Here is a 16,563-nt window from a genome sequence, read left to right as displayed (position 1 = left end):
AGACTAGGTCACGGACTGATCGAGTGTATCTGCCCCTTATGAATGGCTAAATATCATGAGTCTAGAAGCTAAACAGCGGCCTAAGTACTGTTCTGCAAGCCCTGTGAAGTGCTAAAGCCTTCCTTGCGGTTTTTGAGCACTTGTGACTTAAGTTTCCTCTGACTTTATGTTGAAAGGTCCATTAATTCAGAAGGGTGGTGCTGTGGCCTTACCAAAAAAGATACTCATCTGTACCTGACAAAAACAATTATACCTAGAGCCAATTTTCCCTGGCCTTTTGTTGTGCTTGTACCCAGCTAGTAATAAACAACATCCTTGAGCTCAGGTAGTTCAGCAAAATAAATGAGCTATCTGCAAGACCTGGATACACTTTTTTTTTCTTCAATTAGATGAGAAGTGAAAGTCAGCAATAAAGCTATTTATAACTTCTGGTTATGGCCTTGGAGAATGTAGTCACAGACTTTCTTAGTCTGTGCATGCAAGGGCATCCTCCTTTTTGCTACTTTTTCTTTCTGTTGTGCAATTATTAGCAACAGTGAAGAGCCATATGCTAGTTGCCGTGGTGTAGGGACTGCTCCCGTAGCTGTCTGAGCAGATCACATTCTAAACATTTCAGTCTGAAGCCCAAAATACCACTGCTGTAACAGAATACTTTCTCCAACTGGTTGCCAGCAGTCTCTCCTACTGAAGACCCCCCAGTACACGGTCCTTATTAGTACGCTTGCTTTAAACATAGCCTCACATCCGTTGTTCAGATATCACGTGCTCATGCTTGTCTTGAATTAGCCTGCAGTGACTTATCGGTGACTTGGAGAGAAAAAGGATCTGTCCCTTGACCAAAGGAAATCAAAAGGGAAATTTTATGTGTTGGTAGGCTTCTAGTACTTCATGCTACTAAAGCATGAAGACAGCTGAAGTAGAGTTTAGATTATGAATAAAAATAAACACGGAAGATGTGCTGCCATGCGTACTTTGGATGGCTCCAGTTTTTGAAACATGTATTTAAAAACACCAACATTATATCTGAATTCTTATTAAAGAATCTGGCCAAAATTTAAATGTTATCAATGTGAACTAGCTCAATTGCAGAGAAATCACACTACTGCAGGCTTTGCTCTCAAGAAGGCTTTCAAAGACCCAGCTCCTCTGGTTAACAGTTAAGCTGAGCTGGAGATAGAAGACTGTGTCAATAGTATTCAAATCATCTTTGCAAAACTGTTAGGAAAAGTTATTGGCTTGGGTCCAAAATCTATTCACAAGTGCCCTTTACCACAGTGGAGGGGAGGGGACTTAAGAAATGAATGATTTGTTCACAGAGCTGGATAGCCTTTGGCATCGTTCCCCTTCCCTCTTCTTTCCATGTATGCTGCCCGTGTAGTTAATCTCTTCCTGTGTGTGAATTGCTCTGCACTCCCCTGGCATTTCCCTTCCTGGGCATTATTCTTTTCTGAGCCTGGGGAAATCAGGGCTGCATCAGTGAAAATATGTGTAATGCAAAGGAGAAATGGACCCTGTGTTTACATTTGCTGCATGAAACTTTAAATAGAAAGTCTTTGTCCGTGTTCCTCTGGGCATTTTCTTTAGCTTGTCTCTTTTATCACTACTTACATTCAGCAGTGGGTATCCAATATCTTTGTTTTCTAGATAGAAAATAGCTCATTACTGGTATTTTGGCCTCTGATTGCTAGTTAATGAAATTTGTTCCAGCTTTAACATCACTGCAACAAGCTACAAAGAATCATTTGTCTTCACTGCATGGGCCCGGCTCATTTCTGCTGTAGCTCATGGGCAGCGCAGTTATCCAGGAGACTAGAAGAATGCAGTAGAGAATAATGCAAAAAAATGGGTAAAAGCCAAGGCTCATCAATCTTTGGTGCTGTGGTATTACATCTGTATTGTACTCAAAGCCACGCAGTTTGAACATATTAGCATATGAAGCTGGTCGATTGCTTTCTGGGGTCTTGTTCTTCTGGCAAAGTAGCCACAAACTTAAAGGTGCTCGGGTCAAGTGAAGAAATAGTTCAATACTGGCTGGCACAGGCTGTGCTGTTGAGTAAGGTTGTGTCTGTGGAGCCTGTGGTGTACTTCTCTTTCCTCCCATCAGCCCCATCCTGGGGCTTAAAAAAGAAGGCATTTGGGTACTGTTCATGTCACCTGTAATCTGCTATGTAATTAAAAAGAACCTCCAGGGGCACAGTTCAAGAACTCAGAGCAATTCTGCAACATGTCCCCAGCAGTGTTAAATAAACAATATCAGGTAAATGCTGGCACTAGTTCTATTTGAATTTAATATTGTCAGAAACTGCTGCTTTCCTTTTGGAAATGGTAAGCCATTTGTCCTCCATCGTGGCACGTTAGATGCCTGTGGGTTTTGTTCTGAAGAGGTGGGCTCAGGTTTCCTATGGCATTGGTCTTAGTTGCACCTATAACTGTTAATCTGCAAATCTTACTCAATAAAATGATGGTTTTGCTTTCCTCTTGTCTGAGCTCTCTCTCAGCCTCCATCACATCTGGCCTCTTTCATCTAGTGAGCTTTCTCCTTGGCTATCCTTTCCCTCAGAGCCACCTTCCACAGATGCTTTCTTGGTACTTTAGATGTAACTTCCAGCTTCATTCCTGTCTGTTCTCCTCCTGGTAATATTTGTAATAGGAATTATTGTATGACGTACCTAGGTTTCTCATACTATTAATAAAAAATGTGTTTGCTTAGATTTTCTGGGTTTGGACCTAAACTGTAAGTGATTCTTGTGCCGTGTCTGTGGCTGAAAAATACTTGGAAAATACCTCAATTCTGTGAAAAGGTGCAGATTGCTGTCTCTTTTTACAGAGCCACAAACCTTTACAGCCTTCTGGGGGGGGGGGGGGACGGGACAAGCCCAGGACAGGCAGGCCTGGTTTTCAGAGGACTACAGCTCCCAGGATCCCCAAGAAAAACAGTACCTGAGCTTTGGCAGTGATGCACTTTGGGAAAATGGGGAGGTATACAAATGTTTCCCTTGCATAAGCAAGGCAAGTTTGCAAGTAACTAGGGAGAGGTAAATGGGGAGTGGTAAAAGCTCCTGAAAAATGCAGGTGGAAATCTGTGACAATAGGAGAGACGTCCCAAGGGCAGAGAGAGGTGGATAAAAGGGCTCTAAGGCAGCTCCGTAGGTTTATTAAGTAGAAGGGTGATTAACCAGGAGTTTTAAAATGTTCAAGCAGGGATGGCGAACAAGGTAAAAGAAAGTAAATTCTAAGGAAGAATTTTAGCTTCTAGTGAAGTGGAAGGAAATGCTACAGGAAAAGGAAGACTGAAAGAATAAGGTGCTTCTTGCCTTGTCCGGTGCGTGCTGGGGTGTCTTTGAAAGCACGGAGGGATGAAGATTTGTGTTCCTCCTGCAAAGGGACAGGAAGGTGATAGGTGCTGGCTGGTCCTTGGAGCACCTTTATGTGTTGTAATGGACTGTACAAGGGCTTGGAGACTTAAAGTGACCCGCCTGTCTGCGGTAGGGTGAGTTGGTAGGATAAGAAACCCAGACACAGACTGGCTGATCACAAGTGGAAAGAGGCACCGTAACTTAGCCTCATGCTTTCTGTCTCCGCCTACAACTGCAATCTCCTTTTTGATCTCTCCCTTTCGAAACTGGAGGTGTTGGTGATGATCTAACCAGCACCTGACTTGCCAGCCAGCTGTCCTCGGAGGGCTGGGTAGGGATGAGCGCAGCTGTGCTCCGCGATGGGGAGTGGCTGTCACACCGGCGGATCCCAGTGGAGGATTATCCCAACATCTCCATGATTTTCCTTTCTCCCTGGAAATGCCCCCTGCAGCCAGTCAGCCATGGGCAAACTTGAAAGGCAGAGTCGGTTGAAATGATGTGCAGAGCAGAGAAGCACTGAACTCTACTCCACCAAGAAACAAGAGAAACCATCCTTCTTCTGTGCATTCCGAAGCTGTGTTGCCAGTTTTCCTTGTCTATCTCGATACAGCGAATTGGTATCATAATGCAGGAAGGTCCTGCCTTACAGGAACAAATCAGAATAAATAGAGCCAAAATAACCATAACTAGAGGTTTGAAAAGATTCACCACAAAGTTTAAATTGTTGGCCTGATTTCTGTTGTGGCTGATTACACCGATCCTCAGTAAGAGAAGGTACCTTTTGCAAACCAGCAATGGTTTAAAAAAAAAAAAAAAAAAAAAAAAAAGAGTAATCTTAATAGTCCAGACTACCTACTGAAAATGCACTGTACCGTTTTGTTCTGTGTAGGATGTGCTGCGTCTACCCAATGGCACTTATGAGTTAATTCAGGAACAATAGCAGTCTTTGCTCTGATTTTGGATTTGTGCTTGGTTTTGCACTGTTTTGGATGTAGACGTACAACTGGGACTTTGAGATTTTTAATACTAAACGTGGAGCTATATATGTTTGAGATTTCCAGCAATACTCTTTGCAACTGCTTTTTCCTTTGATAATTAGATTTGCCAAACCTAATGTTTTGCAACCTGACTTGGACCATATTGATTTCAGCAAAAACAGTTCTATGTAGTCGCTCTTTGAATGAGGCTGGGGAATAATGTCTCTCTTATTTTAAGATGAATGATTTTGTTGAAAGGCTATTTTGTTTAGAGTACGGACTTGTATCTGCACCACTCTGTAGTACACTTGAACTAGTCCTGCCCCAGCCGGATGAAGCAGCTTAGTTTTAGCAACAAAAAACTTGACAAAGACACTGAGAGCTGTCCAAGAAGTGAGATAAATAGCCTGTGCTTAGCTCCAGGATCAGAACCAACCAGTTAGTGTGCATCTCCCATGTTTCACTGCAGATTTGTTGTATGCTTGGAAACTGGCATTGTCCTCATGATGGATGTAGTGGAAATCTGCCCAAATCTGGGAAGGTCTTCGGCCTTTAAAAAAATAATTTGCAAGTGCAGCTGCCCCCATACTGTTGTGTGCCATCCAGTTTTGCTTCTCACTCTCGACCAGGACTGCTACATTTACTGCTGAGAGCAAGGGAAATCCCTGTCATGGTCTTTCATGGAGGGGGGAACAAGAGCTGGGGTGAGACGGCTGTGGAAGTAGTGCAGTGGGATGAGGCAGCCATGCATGTGTAAAAGAGGAGCTGTGCTGTACTACAAATTACAGCTCAGAGGAGCAGTGCTGACTTTGGCTACATGCAATAATACAGAGATGACAGCAAATGCACTGTAATTTGTTTGTGTGGACAGCAAACACACTGCAATTTGTGTGCATGTAACTGTTTCAGCACATGCAGGATATGTCTGAGTAATTCCTCCTCTCTGCAGCATGCACTGCAGTGCCTGAAGCCCCTCAAGGCGAGTGCTGTGGCTTTGCCTGCTCCTTTGTTGCTGTTTGGTGAGTTTACCTCTTTCTTTTTTTCCCTTCTTTTCCCTACTCTGACAGAATAGCCTGCTGGGAAAGGGGACGCCTGGTATTTATGGAGCACAGCAATGCAAACAAACCAGCTCCAAATGAACCTTGACTAGGAAAATCTGTGCCACACAGCGTGCGTTATGTGCAAGTGACTACAAAACGTGGCCAGGCTGGTGAGGAGCTCTAAGGAACAGGGCTATTCTCAGTCTTTTACCAGTGATTTACCAGCACCAGCATCTGTGAGAAATAGATTAAAACTAGATTGCTAATTAGCTTTAAAATGTTAATTTATTTCTGCCTGATGGGCCTATGCTCTGTACAAAATAATCATCAGTTAGTAGACGGAGCTGTGCCACCTCTTTCAAAGCCTTGTAGAAGGGATACTTGTAATGCAGGTGGATGCTGTTGTCCATATTTTCCGAAGGGAAAATAGAAAAGCAGTACAACGTGCACAGTGGTTGCAGGGGAGATGATTCAGCATATAGCTCCAGAGCTCCTGGTCAACAGATCTGTACTCTGGACCCTGTTTTGTTAGCTGAAATAAACTAGTACAGATGTAAAGCTGGAGAGATGTGAGTTTATTACTGAGAAACAGAATCATTAAGCAGCTAATTGAGAGGAGGCTAGCTCCAACTTGTCCAGCTGCTCTGTCCCAACAGCTTGTCTGATGGTGTAACACGTGAAAAACAATAGTAATCTTGCTGTCCAGTGACATGTATAGTCTAGTTATTATAATCTTAACTACAGCTGAAAGCATCACGCAGGAAGGAATGCCACAACTAAAGTCAACCTCAGCCTAACAACAACTCTTTCAAAGGATTAGCCATTAAGACGACAGTCCCCAAGTTGCATTGGCTTTCTTTGCTTAGCAGATTTCCTTTTGCTGCCCTTAAGCCAGTTTCATTCCCTGTTTTGTCCTGTGGCAGCATCCAGGTACCAGAAGCTGTAATGTAGTTTAGGCACGCAACTTGTAGGGACTTCTAGTGCTATAGGCACTACATCTTCTCTCACCTCACTTTTAGGTACAGTTATGAAGAGAAGGTACCATTGCCTGCTTCCAAATCGAAGGCAAGAGAATTGTTAGTTAGGTTTGAGGCTGCTTTTCTAACATAGCCTCACATCCACAGCTCTGTGGCTTGATTCCTGTGCTTTGAGGGTAGGGGGAGGGAACAGCAATGTAATATTCTGATGCCAAAGCAGCGCCGGGCCGCGAGCAGCAGGCTGCTGCCATGGTGCAGGGTGCCCTGACTTTGTGCTGCTCTGACAAGAGCTGTTTGTCACGTAACTATCTGAACAAGCCGTCCCTCATTCAGGATTGTTCTTATGACCACAACGTCTTCTTGTGCATTGCAAACGCTTCCTTGCACAATGCTGTAACAAGGGGAAAATGAGGTAGGACTGTTTGAACACCTATCCACCACATGAGAACTTTGTGGTCAAAGTAACCCTGAAGAATCTTTCAAATCCATACTTGTCACCAAATTATAATTAAGATGCTGGATTACCCAACAGAGCTCTTGATTCACAGAGCTAGCACTGTTGAGCACCAGAAAAATAATAGATTTTATTGGGTAATCTCTGTGTTTGGACGCACGATCCTTTAAGCCAAGTCATTCCTGTGGCCCTGAGAAATCCCGCAATGACAATTTCTGCCATTGCCACAATTCCTTAGTAAAACGCAGAGCAAAATCCTCCACATTTCACCTACCAAATAATACCAAGGAGAAAACACTGCGAGGAAAATCCTGCTTTAATGGTTAAATTCATGTCAAGTTAAACCAGTAATCCTTTTTTTTTTTTTTTTTTCCTTATGGCTGTGTAAATGAGACCTGGGCTGAGGCTGCTGACTGTGGGCTCTGCCAGCCAGCCTGGCCCCCGCTCGCCACGTGCAGCAGCTGGGCTCCTGCGGATGCCATGTGCCAGTAGGCCTGAAAAGCACATTAAGTTTAATTAAATGTTTAAGTTTCCAGTTTAAAAGGCCTCCACAAACACATGTTGGTAATGTATGTTATTATAAATGATGAGGTGGGTCTTAAAATATGTATTGTTGTTAAGCAAACTAAAGCTATTGAGAATGAATAAATATATATGTATGTACGTCTGTGTGGGTATATATATATGAATATATATATGTATGTTTATTTATATATATATTTTTATATATGTTTATTTTTTAAGAAAGGCATCTGGTGCAAGTAGCCAGTGTACAACAGCGACAGCACTCTGCCTTGCTTGGGTTTCTGTTCAGCACCGTGACGGTTTCAAAGACCTCGATGTCTGAAGCAGCTGCGCGCAGGAGGAAGTTGGTGCACAGAAGTTGGTGCAAATAGTTTTGATCTGAAGGGAAAATCCTAAAAATAATTTCATAAGCTAACGCCGACACACGTGTAAAGAGCTTGGCAGAGGTACATAAAGGATTGGTTAGTATGGTATAGACTTCTGTGCAGGGAGGGTTGACTTAGATGACTTAGATTTTCTTTTTTTGGTGACAAATATCTAGGAAAGAAAGGAAAAATAGAGGATGAGAAGAGAGAGTTTTAATGGTTTAGGCTGTACTGAGATACAACTAGAAAATCTTGGGTGTCTTGGTGGTAAATAACATTTCTTTACTGCTTCCATCAACCTTCCTAAGACGGGACCAGGAGCTTCTGTCTTAGTAGAATCTTACCACCAATATTTGCTGTATATATCTTAGAGCTACATGGGTATATTCTTAGCAAGCTGCTGTTCAGAGTTTTGAAGAACATCTGAGGCGTTTTCTGAACAAGCTGTGGGCATGGGTTCATAGGATGGTGTTTGTGCTTCATTTTTTTCCCCGTTGTTAACCCATGTCCTCTGCATGTAGAGCCCTATAGGAATATTTGGCTTTTCAGCATCCCTCCTACCAAAGGAAAGGAAGCAAGTTCCCCTTCACCCCCAGCTTTGTAATAGGAAACAGGAACCTACAAGAGCAAATACACTGCAAGGTTTAAGCAGCCTTTTGGAATGGGACAGCAGTGCATAAACATCATGCCAGGGGAGGGGAAGTCGGAGGCATCCCATGTTACAGCTAGAACAGGCCTGAATGCTGAAGCAATAAAGCCACCCAAATATGAAGATTTAGGGAGTGAATCGGTGAATCAGCATGGCCTTCCAAACTTAGAAACACATCATTTTCTTGTGTAGGCTTATGTACCACCCCATAAGGTTTAGTAGGAGGCTCCTAGAAGCCTGGAAGACTTCATGTTCCCTATGGAAAGAATTGCATCTGTTTCACTATCACATTTAATTTCAGCTCTTTATCCCTCTTCAGAACATACTGGCTTTCTAGGAAGGTTTTAGGAATTCGACAGAAGGCATGAAGAGCTGGACTTTGATTCTTCTTTCTTTCTAGGTGCTTTCCTACCAATACTATAAAGCAGCTTCAGAATATCATAATACTTCTCATAGGCATGTATGTGCTTTCTTGTCAGTAAACACCAAATGTCACTCTTTAATAAGCCCAGTATTGTATTTACTGGGACCTGAGCACACAGGTAACACCGCAGTCCCTGTGTATAGTGCACCACCTATATGTTATGCAAAACTTCAGTAGACAAGTATTTTTTAATCTTTTCTCCCTCTTTTGGAAATGAGCTTATTTATGTGTCATTTTCTTAGCCACAGTGAGGAAGTGTTTGGAATGTGTTATTAGAAGTAATGGATGCATTTGAGTAAGGGCTTTTTTGGATTTCTGGTTGTTCACTGGAATTATTCCCTGAAGTCAGAGGAGTTCTGAAATGTGAAAGCAAATCCAAAAATAATACAAAATAACAATTAAAAAAAAAAAAAAGCCACTCTCCCTCAGTGAAAATCTATGATAAAGTGAACCAGCCTTTTAACTAATTACAAAATTCTTTAGATATGTGTCTTGAAAGACAACGGTGCCATTAGGCTGATTGATGGGGCTTGTGAAATGATCTTTAGGACTTTCCACTCTGATCACAAATCTTCTCAACTCCCTAGTATTCCAGCTGGCCCAGAGATGGAGAGATGTCTTCGTAGATCCTTGGGATGCGTTCAAAAATGCAGTCTTTCTTTTAGTCATGTAAGTATATATGTCTCTGGTACTTTTCCAGCCACTCACTTAAACTTGACTGTGTATTGAGCACTAGGTGTTAAAGAAATATACTTGTCTTTAAAGCTAACTAGAAAAGGATTTTCGTTTGTTTAATTTAGAAGTTGGCATTCTGCCTCATACTTTTTCTCGTTGCTAATAGCAGGCAATTTCAATCTCTGTCAGGTCCTGAGGACTGCTACAGGAACTGAGTGCACAAGAGGAAAGGATTTACACCTTTCCATTTGGCTGACATAGCCTAATTTGGCAGGGGAAAAAAAAAAAAAAAAATCTTTGGCACTCCTGGTTTTAAGAAATTTGCAAACCAAGCAGGGTTTGCTGAGCTGTTGTCTGATGTCTAGGAGTTGCTAAACTGTGATAGCATTTCAACAGCAAAATGGCTACAATAGAAGGTGCATTGCTGCTATTGTTTCTGAAGAGCCTTGGGAACATCTTCGAATTTTCTTGCCGTTCTTTTCCTGAACAATCTGGTACTAGAGGCAAAGTTTGCAGTTAACATTCATCCCATGTGTTTTTCATTTATGCATGCATTTGTTAAATTCCTCTTCTGCTAAGATGCCTACTTGATTTTTTTTTTTTTTTTTAAAAAAAAAGGGGGGGGGGGATTTTTGAGGAGGAGAATTCTTGGATGTCTTTAGTGAAGGTCAATGCAAACCCAGGCAAGCGTATGGGGAAAGCCCCGCTTCTGGCATCCACAGTGCCATCTGGGTACTGCTCCCAGCAGGGACTGTCCCTGTGCCTGCACCTCCTGACTCCTGCGGAGATACGTGCTCAGTGACTCGGGGAGCACAGGCTGGAGCCTTAGTGACAAACACATTTTATCACAGGCAAATGAATGGGAATGATTCCTAATATGTGTAAGTGTGCACAACTGTCCTGCATATTGCAGATGTCAGAAATACCCCTTATGATAACCTCTGAAGTGAAATTGATGGAAATATTACGTAATGTTGATTAAAAAGGGAAATCATGTCATTTCGAAAATGGCAATTTATTACGATCGTTTCACAACTTTTGCTTTATATACATATATTAAAGTCCTAAAACCAACAGAAAGTAATGAATCTGTATTACCGGTTGACAAAGGTCTCTGAAGAGAGCACGCACCTTCCTGTAGTTGTTATAATTCCTCAATTAGAAGAATCAGAAAAATAGAAGAAGATTAAAGGTAAGCAATTTGCAGGATTTTTTCTTCCTCCACTCCCAGCTAGGCATGGCAGGATCATATTGAGCTGCAAAGGAGATAATTACATTAAATAAATCATTCTTACTTCCTAAAATTGTATTAAATTCACTACTAGTATCCCCTGTCCATACTAAACCAGAAGCATTTTACAGATTCATATTTTCTTTACCATGGTATCAAAGTTGCTGTTTGTCAAATTAAGGAGTATCATCGATGTGTGCAATAAAAATGATTTTGGGGAGTGCAAGGCACAACTTGCGTAGCTCATTTGAAGAATATTTCTTGGCTTATGCTATATAGGCTGAATCTGCAGGCTCTCTAACAGCATTTTAAATTGAAGTAGTGATTTTAATAACGACATGAATAAAACATCCCCCAGCCAGGCAGCTGGAGCCAAATATGCTTTGAGATCTGGCCACAGCACATTTCAATCCCTAGAAAGAATTTGGGTCAGAAAGAAGCACTGTGAAATGTGATTGCCAACCTGGGTATCACCTGCAAAACCTGTTACTGTTGTTCAAATATTTTCTTTTATCAGCACAGCAGGCTTGGATAAGGTCCATTAGTAACAATGAGCCTCAGTTAATATGCACCACATATATTAGGAACTTTTTGCTATACATCTGATACGCCCATCCTGGTACCAAGGTCTTGCATAGGCACAGATTTGCATTCTAGTCGTGTGCAGCTCTTCACCCGTTATGATCTTGGGTTGTTTTTTTTTCTGTGCTTTATCTTCTAACGTCTTGAGAAACTGTAGCTATTACCTGTGAGTGCGTCTGCTGCCAGGCATTAGCATAGCGTGTCCTCTCAGCAGGACAGTATTTATCTAGGTATTTCCTGAAGGTAAAACCAATAACTTACTGGCATCAAAAGCTTATCCTTACATTGCATCCATGGCACAGCTGTTCAGACAGCCAGGCTCAGATCACGCAGGCCTGACTTAACAAACCCACTGGACTCACTTCACAAGAGAGCTGTGCAGGTTCAAGATATCTAATACATGATTTTTTCCTCATGTGCTTTAGGGCTCCTTTCAGACCTAATGTCCAACAACCCCAATCCCAGTCCTGAAATCACACCTTCCTTCCTGCCACACCTTCCCCATAACCTGCCTTATCTATGTCATTTAGGAGCTATTTTGAAAGAAACTGTCTATTTTTTTTTGTGCTTGCCTTGTGCTAGATATGAGTATTGTTTGTTGGCCCCTAGGTAACAATGTAGTAAAGCTGTGAGGAATGGTTGTGATTTTCATGAGTGTCTCACATTTTTTATGCAGAACGAAAAAAAAACAGGCGGTCGTACTGGGCAGCGGGCTTAAGGAGTTTGTGGCCATGTCCCAGCACCCAGATCACAAGCCCCTTTGGCTGTTGAATGCCTTCCTCCTTCAGCCTCCAGTTCTGCCACCTGCACAGCTTGGCCATAAAGGTGCGTGTGTCTGGGGAATAAATGCACACTACTCGGCCTCAGGCAGGGTCATTTAGGTTGGTTCAAACAGCTGACAAAGGTGGGCTTGTTCCAAGCAGCACGCTTTGTCCAGGGCAGATCTGGGAAACAGTGGTATGATTCTGACCTGCGGAGCTACAGGAAGAGGCCTGCTTTGTGGCAGTGACCACTCCATCCTTAGGCTGCAGAGCCAGGTCTGGAAGAGGATGTTTACTAGCAGCCTCAAAAATAATGAGTGTTTTCTGTGGCTGCAGTCACGTGGCAATTGTAGAAATGGCTTTGTGGCAATCACAGACGTCCATTCCCATCCATAAACTGGAAATTACCCTCTTCCTCGTACAGCTCAGATGCCCAAATAAGTCATCTGGACACTCCTCGTGCCTTTCAGGGCAAAGGCAGCAAGGTCAGCGAGCGCTGGCAGAACGGATGTGAGTGCATCCACCTGACCTTGCGCTGGGATTTGCACGTGGAATTTTTTATACAGCCTCCTCGGTGCAGTAGGGCTGGCTGGACAGCTGCTGCGGAGCGATGGCAAACATCTGGATGTCTGTCACATCCTAAGCAGGCCCAGCTGCCTCTCCAGCACATACCTGAGCCCAGACTGCAGATCCGTCACGTTGCTCCCCGAGGCTTTCCGTGGGGGCGTGAAGGACCTGGCAAGTATGCAAACAGCATCTGAGTAGAGACTTCTCCTGTGCAGGAGTAACTTTACAAACAACGCGCATGTTTAAGGGGAGGAAATTTCCACATGGGAAACCTAGAGCTTGTGCCTGGATGTGAAATGGCCACAAATACACGGGCATGTTAAGAATGCGAGCCGAGCGAGCCTCTGTCACCTGGCTAACAGGAAGCCTCAAAGCAGCTGAGGCATGAAAGTCAGTGACGGCCACAGGCACGGTGATCGCTGGCAGCGTGACTGCAAAAACTCCGAACCAGGCTTCTCCCTCACCTCTCAAAGCGACTTCTGTGACTCCCAGAGAAGCTGAGTTGGTCCTGAGAAACAGGATCTCAGGAGAACAAAGACCTGTCGGCCCCAGGTATTCCCCACCAGCACCGTGGTCCGGTTGGCGAGTGCCACTGAGCGGCTTCGCTGCCCGCTGGCTCTGCTGGGGGCAGTGCTGCCGAGCGAGCACCTCGGTAAATCTGGGGCTCCTGCTTTGGAAGAAAGTGGCATTAGCTCGCCCAACAAAACAGGCCCCGTTTGGACTCGGGCTTCACCTGACTGCTCAGGAGTCTAATTACCCTGTCAACCACTTTCCAGGTGCTTTACCCACCAAGATCAGGAGCCCCCAACCTTTTGATGCATCAGTGCCCCATGGTGCTACTGGTATGCCTTCTGAACTTTCACGCGGGGCTGTGCACAGTATTTTTTTCTGTGGTTTGTAACAGAAGCTTTTTTTTTTTTTTTTTTAAATTTGCCCTGAGTGTTTTGAATCATCTGTCTCTTCTGATGCGTTGTGTACGTGCTTGTTCCCCTCTAAGAGCAGATAAAATTCAGCGGTAAGAAAAATTTCTGAACCTGAACCATTTGGCTTACCACACCACTGCAGCTTTCGCTGTTGGTTGCAACCGCTGCAGCATGGATTTTTTTATTATTATTATTTTATTTTTTGTATTGTGAGCACAAAACACTTGGCCAAATCTCATGTCACACTGCTGAAAGCCTGTACAAACTCTCCACATGCCAGAGAGACAGTGGACTCACAGCTAGAAAATGGGGCTAACACAAGAGCCTGTCATTTCTCAGAGTGATTGCAGCACAGCAGTGAGCACACAGGCATTTGTGCACTTACACTGCACTGCTGTAGTCCTTGTTTGACAGAGACCATGGCAGGGCAAAACACAAAACCAGTCTGCACAGTAGTTGCAGCAACTGCTGCCATAGGAAGAGCTGCAGTGCTGGGGAATTACAGGCCATCCGTCTGCCAAGGTATTTTGCAGTCATATTGTGCAAAATGCCTGTCAAAGGCACACATCACAGCCATGAATTTGCACTTGAACTGAGACTTGAGTTAGCCTGTTAAGGACTTCATTATTATTCCATGTATTATTCCAGCAACCTTGAAGTGGGTCAGGTACTAGAAGGGAAGCCAGTGCTGGTTGGACAGCATTAATTTTTGTTATTATGTGCATTGTCTGGTTAGACCTGTTTTTAAAATGTGCCACTACATGATGTGCTTGTTACAGCAACCTCAGCATCTCTCCTGCCAGGCCCCCGCACGCGGCGTGCAAGCCGTCCGGAGCAGCACACAGGGCTCTGGGGGAGAGCACGGGCACATCAGCACAGGTTTTGTCCGAGTCAGGTCACTGATAGATAAAACAGGGCTGGGGTAGTGCCTCAGCATCTCTTTTCCTTCCTGCTTGCAAGAATATTTGGAAGTATTTTAGTCTGTTTTGATTTTGGAGCTGTTGAGCTGTTTAGGCTGTCATATTTTAGCATTTACTCTATTTGTGGTGTCATTCAAATGCAACATAAATTACATTTAAGCACAGCCCGGCCAAATGTTCTAAGCAGTGAGTTTCTGTGGAGGAGCAAGCAAATAACCTTTTGCTGCCTGTGTTCATTCAGCACACCTCAGGCTTTGTGCTCTGCAGGAACAAACACTGCTGGCTGCGTGTCAGGGACCAGCCCGGCTGAGCCCCACAGCTCCTACGTACACCAAATCAGCCAGTGAGGTATTATTTTGATTTGCAGAGGAGGGACTGGGACAAGGCACTGTAAGTATATGTTTATCTGGTTGTCCTGAGCTTTGTTGTTCTTTCAAGTGATTCGGAGTAAGGTTCTGGTTTTGGCAGGACAACCTTTGGCAGAATCCTCAATACGACCTTTCATAACCGCCCTGTGGTTCATTCACTGGATGCTGGTTTTGCTGGTGCTTATCTCTGAAGTGTTACAAAAAATACAAATTTGTCCTTAGGTTGTACAAGTTGTGATGAAAAGAGTGATTTTTTTATTGTATCTGCCAAAATAGGGCCATGGGAAAGTGAGGGGACTGTCTTACAGTTACAGTTAGCGCATCACATTTTCATGCAAATCTGAAAGCGGCCATCGCATGCAAAGTGTGCAAGCACATACGAAAAAAGAAAGCACATACCCCCTAGTCAGGACTTTAAAGAGAAAGAACTCACTGTATTTCTCGCACAAACATGCAAAAACTATTTTTTTTTCTTTTTTTTTTTTTTTTTCCTTTTTTTTTTTCTGCAGGATGACCTTACAGAGAGGTCAAACCCTGAAATGCTTGCCCCTGTGTTTGCAGTCAGGCATTTGTTTAGGTGCTCTGCAGAGCAGGATTGGGTCATTCTGTTCCCTCCTGTGATAGAAATCATGTTTTTCTTTCTCCTTGTGTGTTTCAGTAGTCAAATATCACTGGTGGCTGTGAGGGTGAGGGAGTATGCAAGGAAGACCTGAAAATATGTATGGATGATTCCTCAGAAGTGAAGTTTACTTCCAAAACATCCTAGCTTTGGCGGAGCACGATCAAGCCTTAACAAGGAAAAAATCACCATGAAATAAAGATACGTTATACCCAAAGAAACAAAGAGAATATTTTTCAGTATGTTAAACAAGGGCCATGTTCTGCTTTTAAAGGCTTGATTATGAGGATGTAAATTAAGATTGGTTCTCATGTAATGTACTCGTCACTTTCTTCTAAAATTTCTGCTGCACTTCGCATGACTCAGGTAAGTACTAAATCAGATTATACAAGCAGTGTTTAAATAATTAAAGATTTGTTGCCACCTTCAAGATAAACATGTCAATGAGGAAGGTCATCCTTCTCATTCGGGTGAATACATTCTGTATGGATTAGCAGGCACCTGAGGAACTTCCTTTACTGTATTTGGTGATATCGCCGATATCTAAAAGCTGAGTGTTGAGGGGAAAATAAATAAATTAAAATGGTAAATGACTGCTTTGGATAACGCCGACTTTTTCTCCATACACTGCAAGTTGTCTGGGGGGCCTTCATACCTCGTAGCTGCCTGTGGTTGTGATTAGCAGAAAACGAGTAGAGGGCTGTAGCGATGCCCAGATCTGAAACTTTCAAGAAGGGAGACCATCCTCCGCCACATGCACCGTTACTTCAGCGCAGGAATAACAGCAGATATGGAAGATCTGTATGCCAGATAGCTGAGATGACCTGGTTACAGGCGGGTGGCTACCTCTTCCTATGCTAATCCGTCCCTTCCCCACCCATCTGTCTCATTTCTGTCTCTGACCCACCTAGAATTAACATTATAAGCACCCAGTGAACCTCTAAATTAGTTCTTTGTGTAAGCTCAAAGCCTTAATTTTCATCAAAACTGCCTTTTGTGCATTATGTACGGAAGTAGAAGTTTTGCACTAAAAAAATGGTAGTTGTCTCCACCTTGGGCAGTCCCAGAACAGACCTCAGACATGAAGAGAGGAGCTGCGGGTGAATTTCTACACAGGAGATACCCCGCTGGGTCACAAATCCGCCCAAAA

The 16,563-nt window shown here is 43.4% G+C and overlaps 2 long non-coding RNA genes across 2 annotated transcripts; both read left to right on the top strand.

The window, feature by feature from the left end:
• Nucleotides 1-5,117: 5,117 nt before the first annotated feature.
• LOC140003167 (uncharacterized) lies at nt 5,118-10,055 on the top strand. The gene is made up of 3 exons (XR_011811264.1): nt 5,118-5,352; nt 7,549-7,775; nt 9,355-10,055. It is a non-coding gene; the product is annotated as an uncharacterized lncRNA (long non-coding RNA).
• Nucleotides 10,056-10,588: 533 nt separating this feature from the next.
• Nucleotides 10,589-15,705, top strand: LOC140003168 (uncharacterized). The gene is made up of 3 exons (XR_011811265.1): nt 10,589-10,634; nt 11,932-12,080; nt 15,453-15,705. It is a non-coding gene; the product is annotated as an uncharacterized lncRNA (long non-coding RNA).
• Nucleotides 15,706-16,563: the final 858 nt, after the last annotated feature.

This window comes from Anas platyrhynchos, chromosome 9 (genome assembly GCF_047663525.1).
Source record: "Anas platyrhynchos isolate ZD024472 breed Pekin duck chromosome 9, IASCAAS_PekinDuck_T2T, whole genome shotgun sequence".
NCBI classification, from domain to species: domain Eukaryota; kingdom Metazoa; phylum Chordata; class Aves; order Anseriformes; family Anatidae; genus Anas; species Anas platyrhynchos.
The sequence above is the reverse complement of the archived record's forward strand: the minus strand, read 5'-3'. Positions and strand labels throughout refer to the sequence as shown.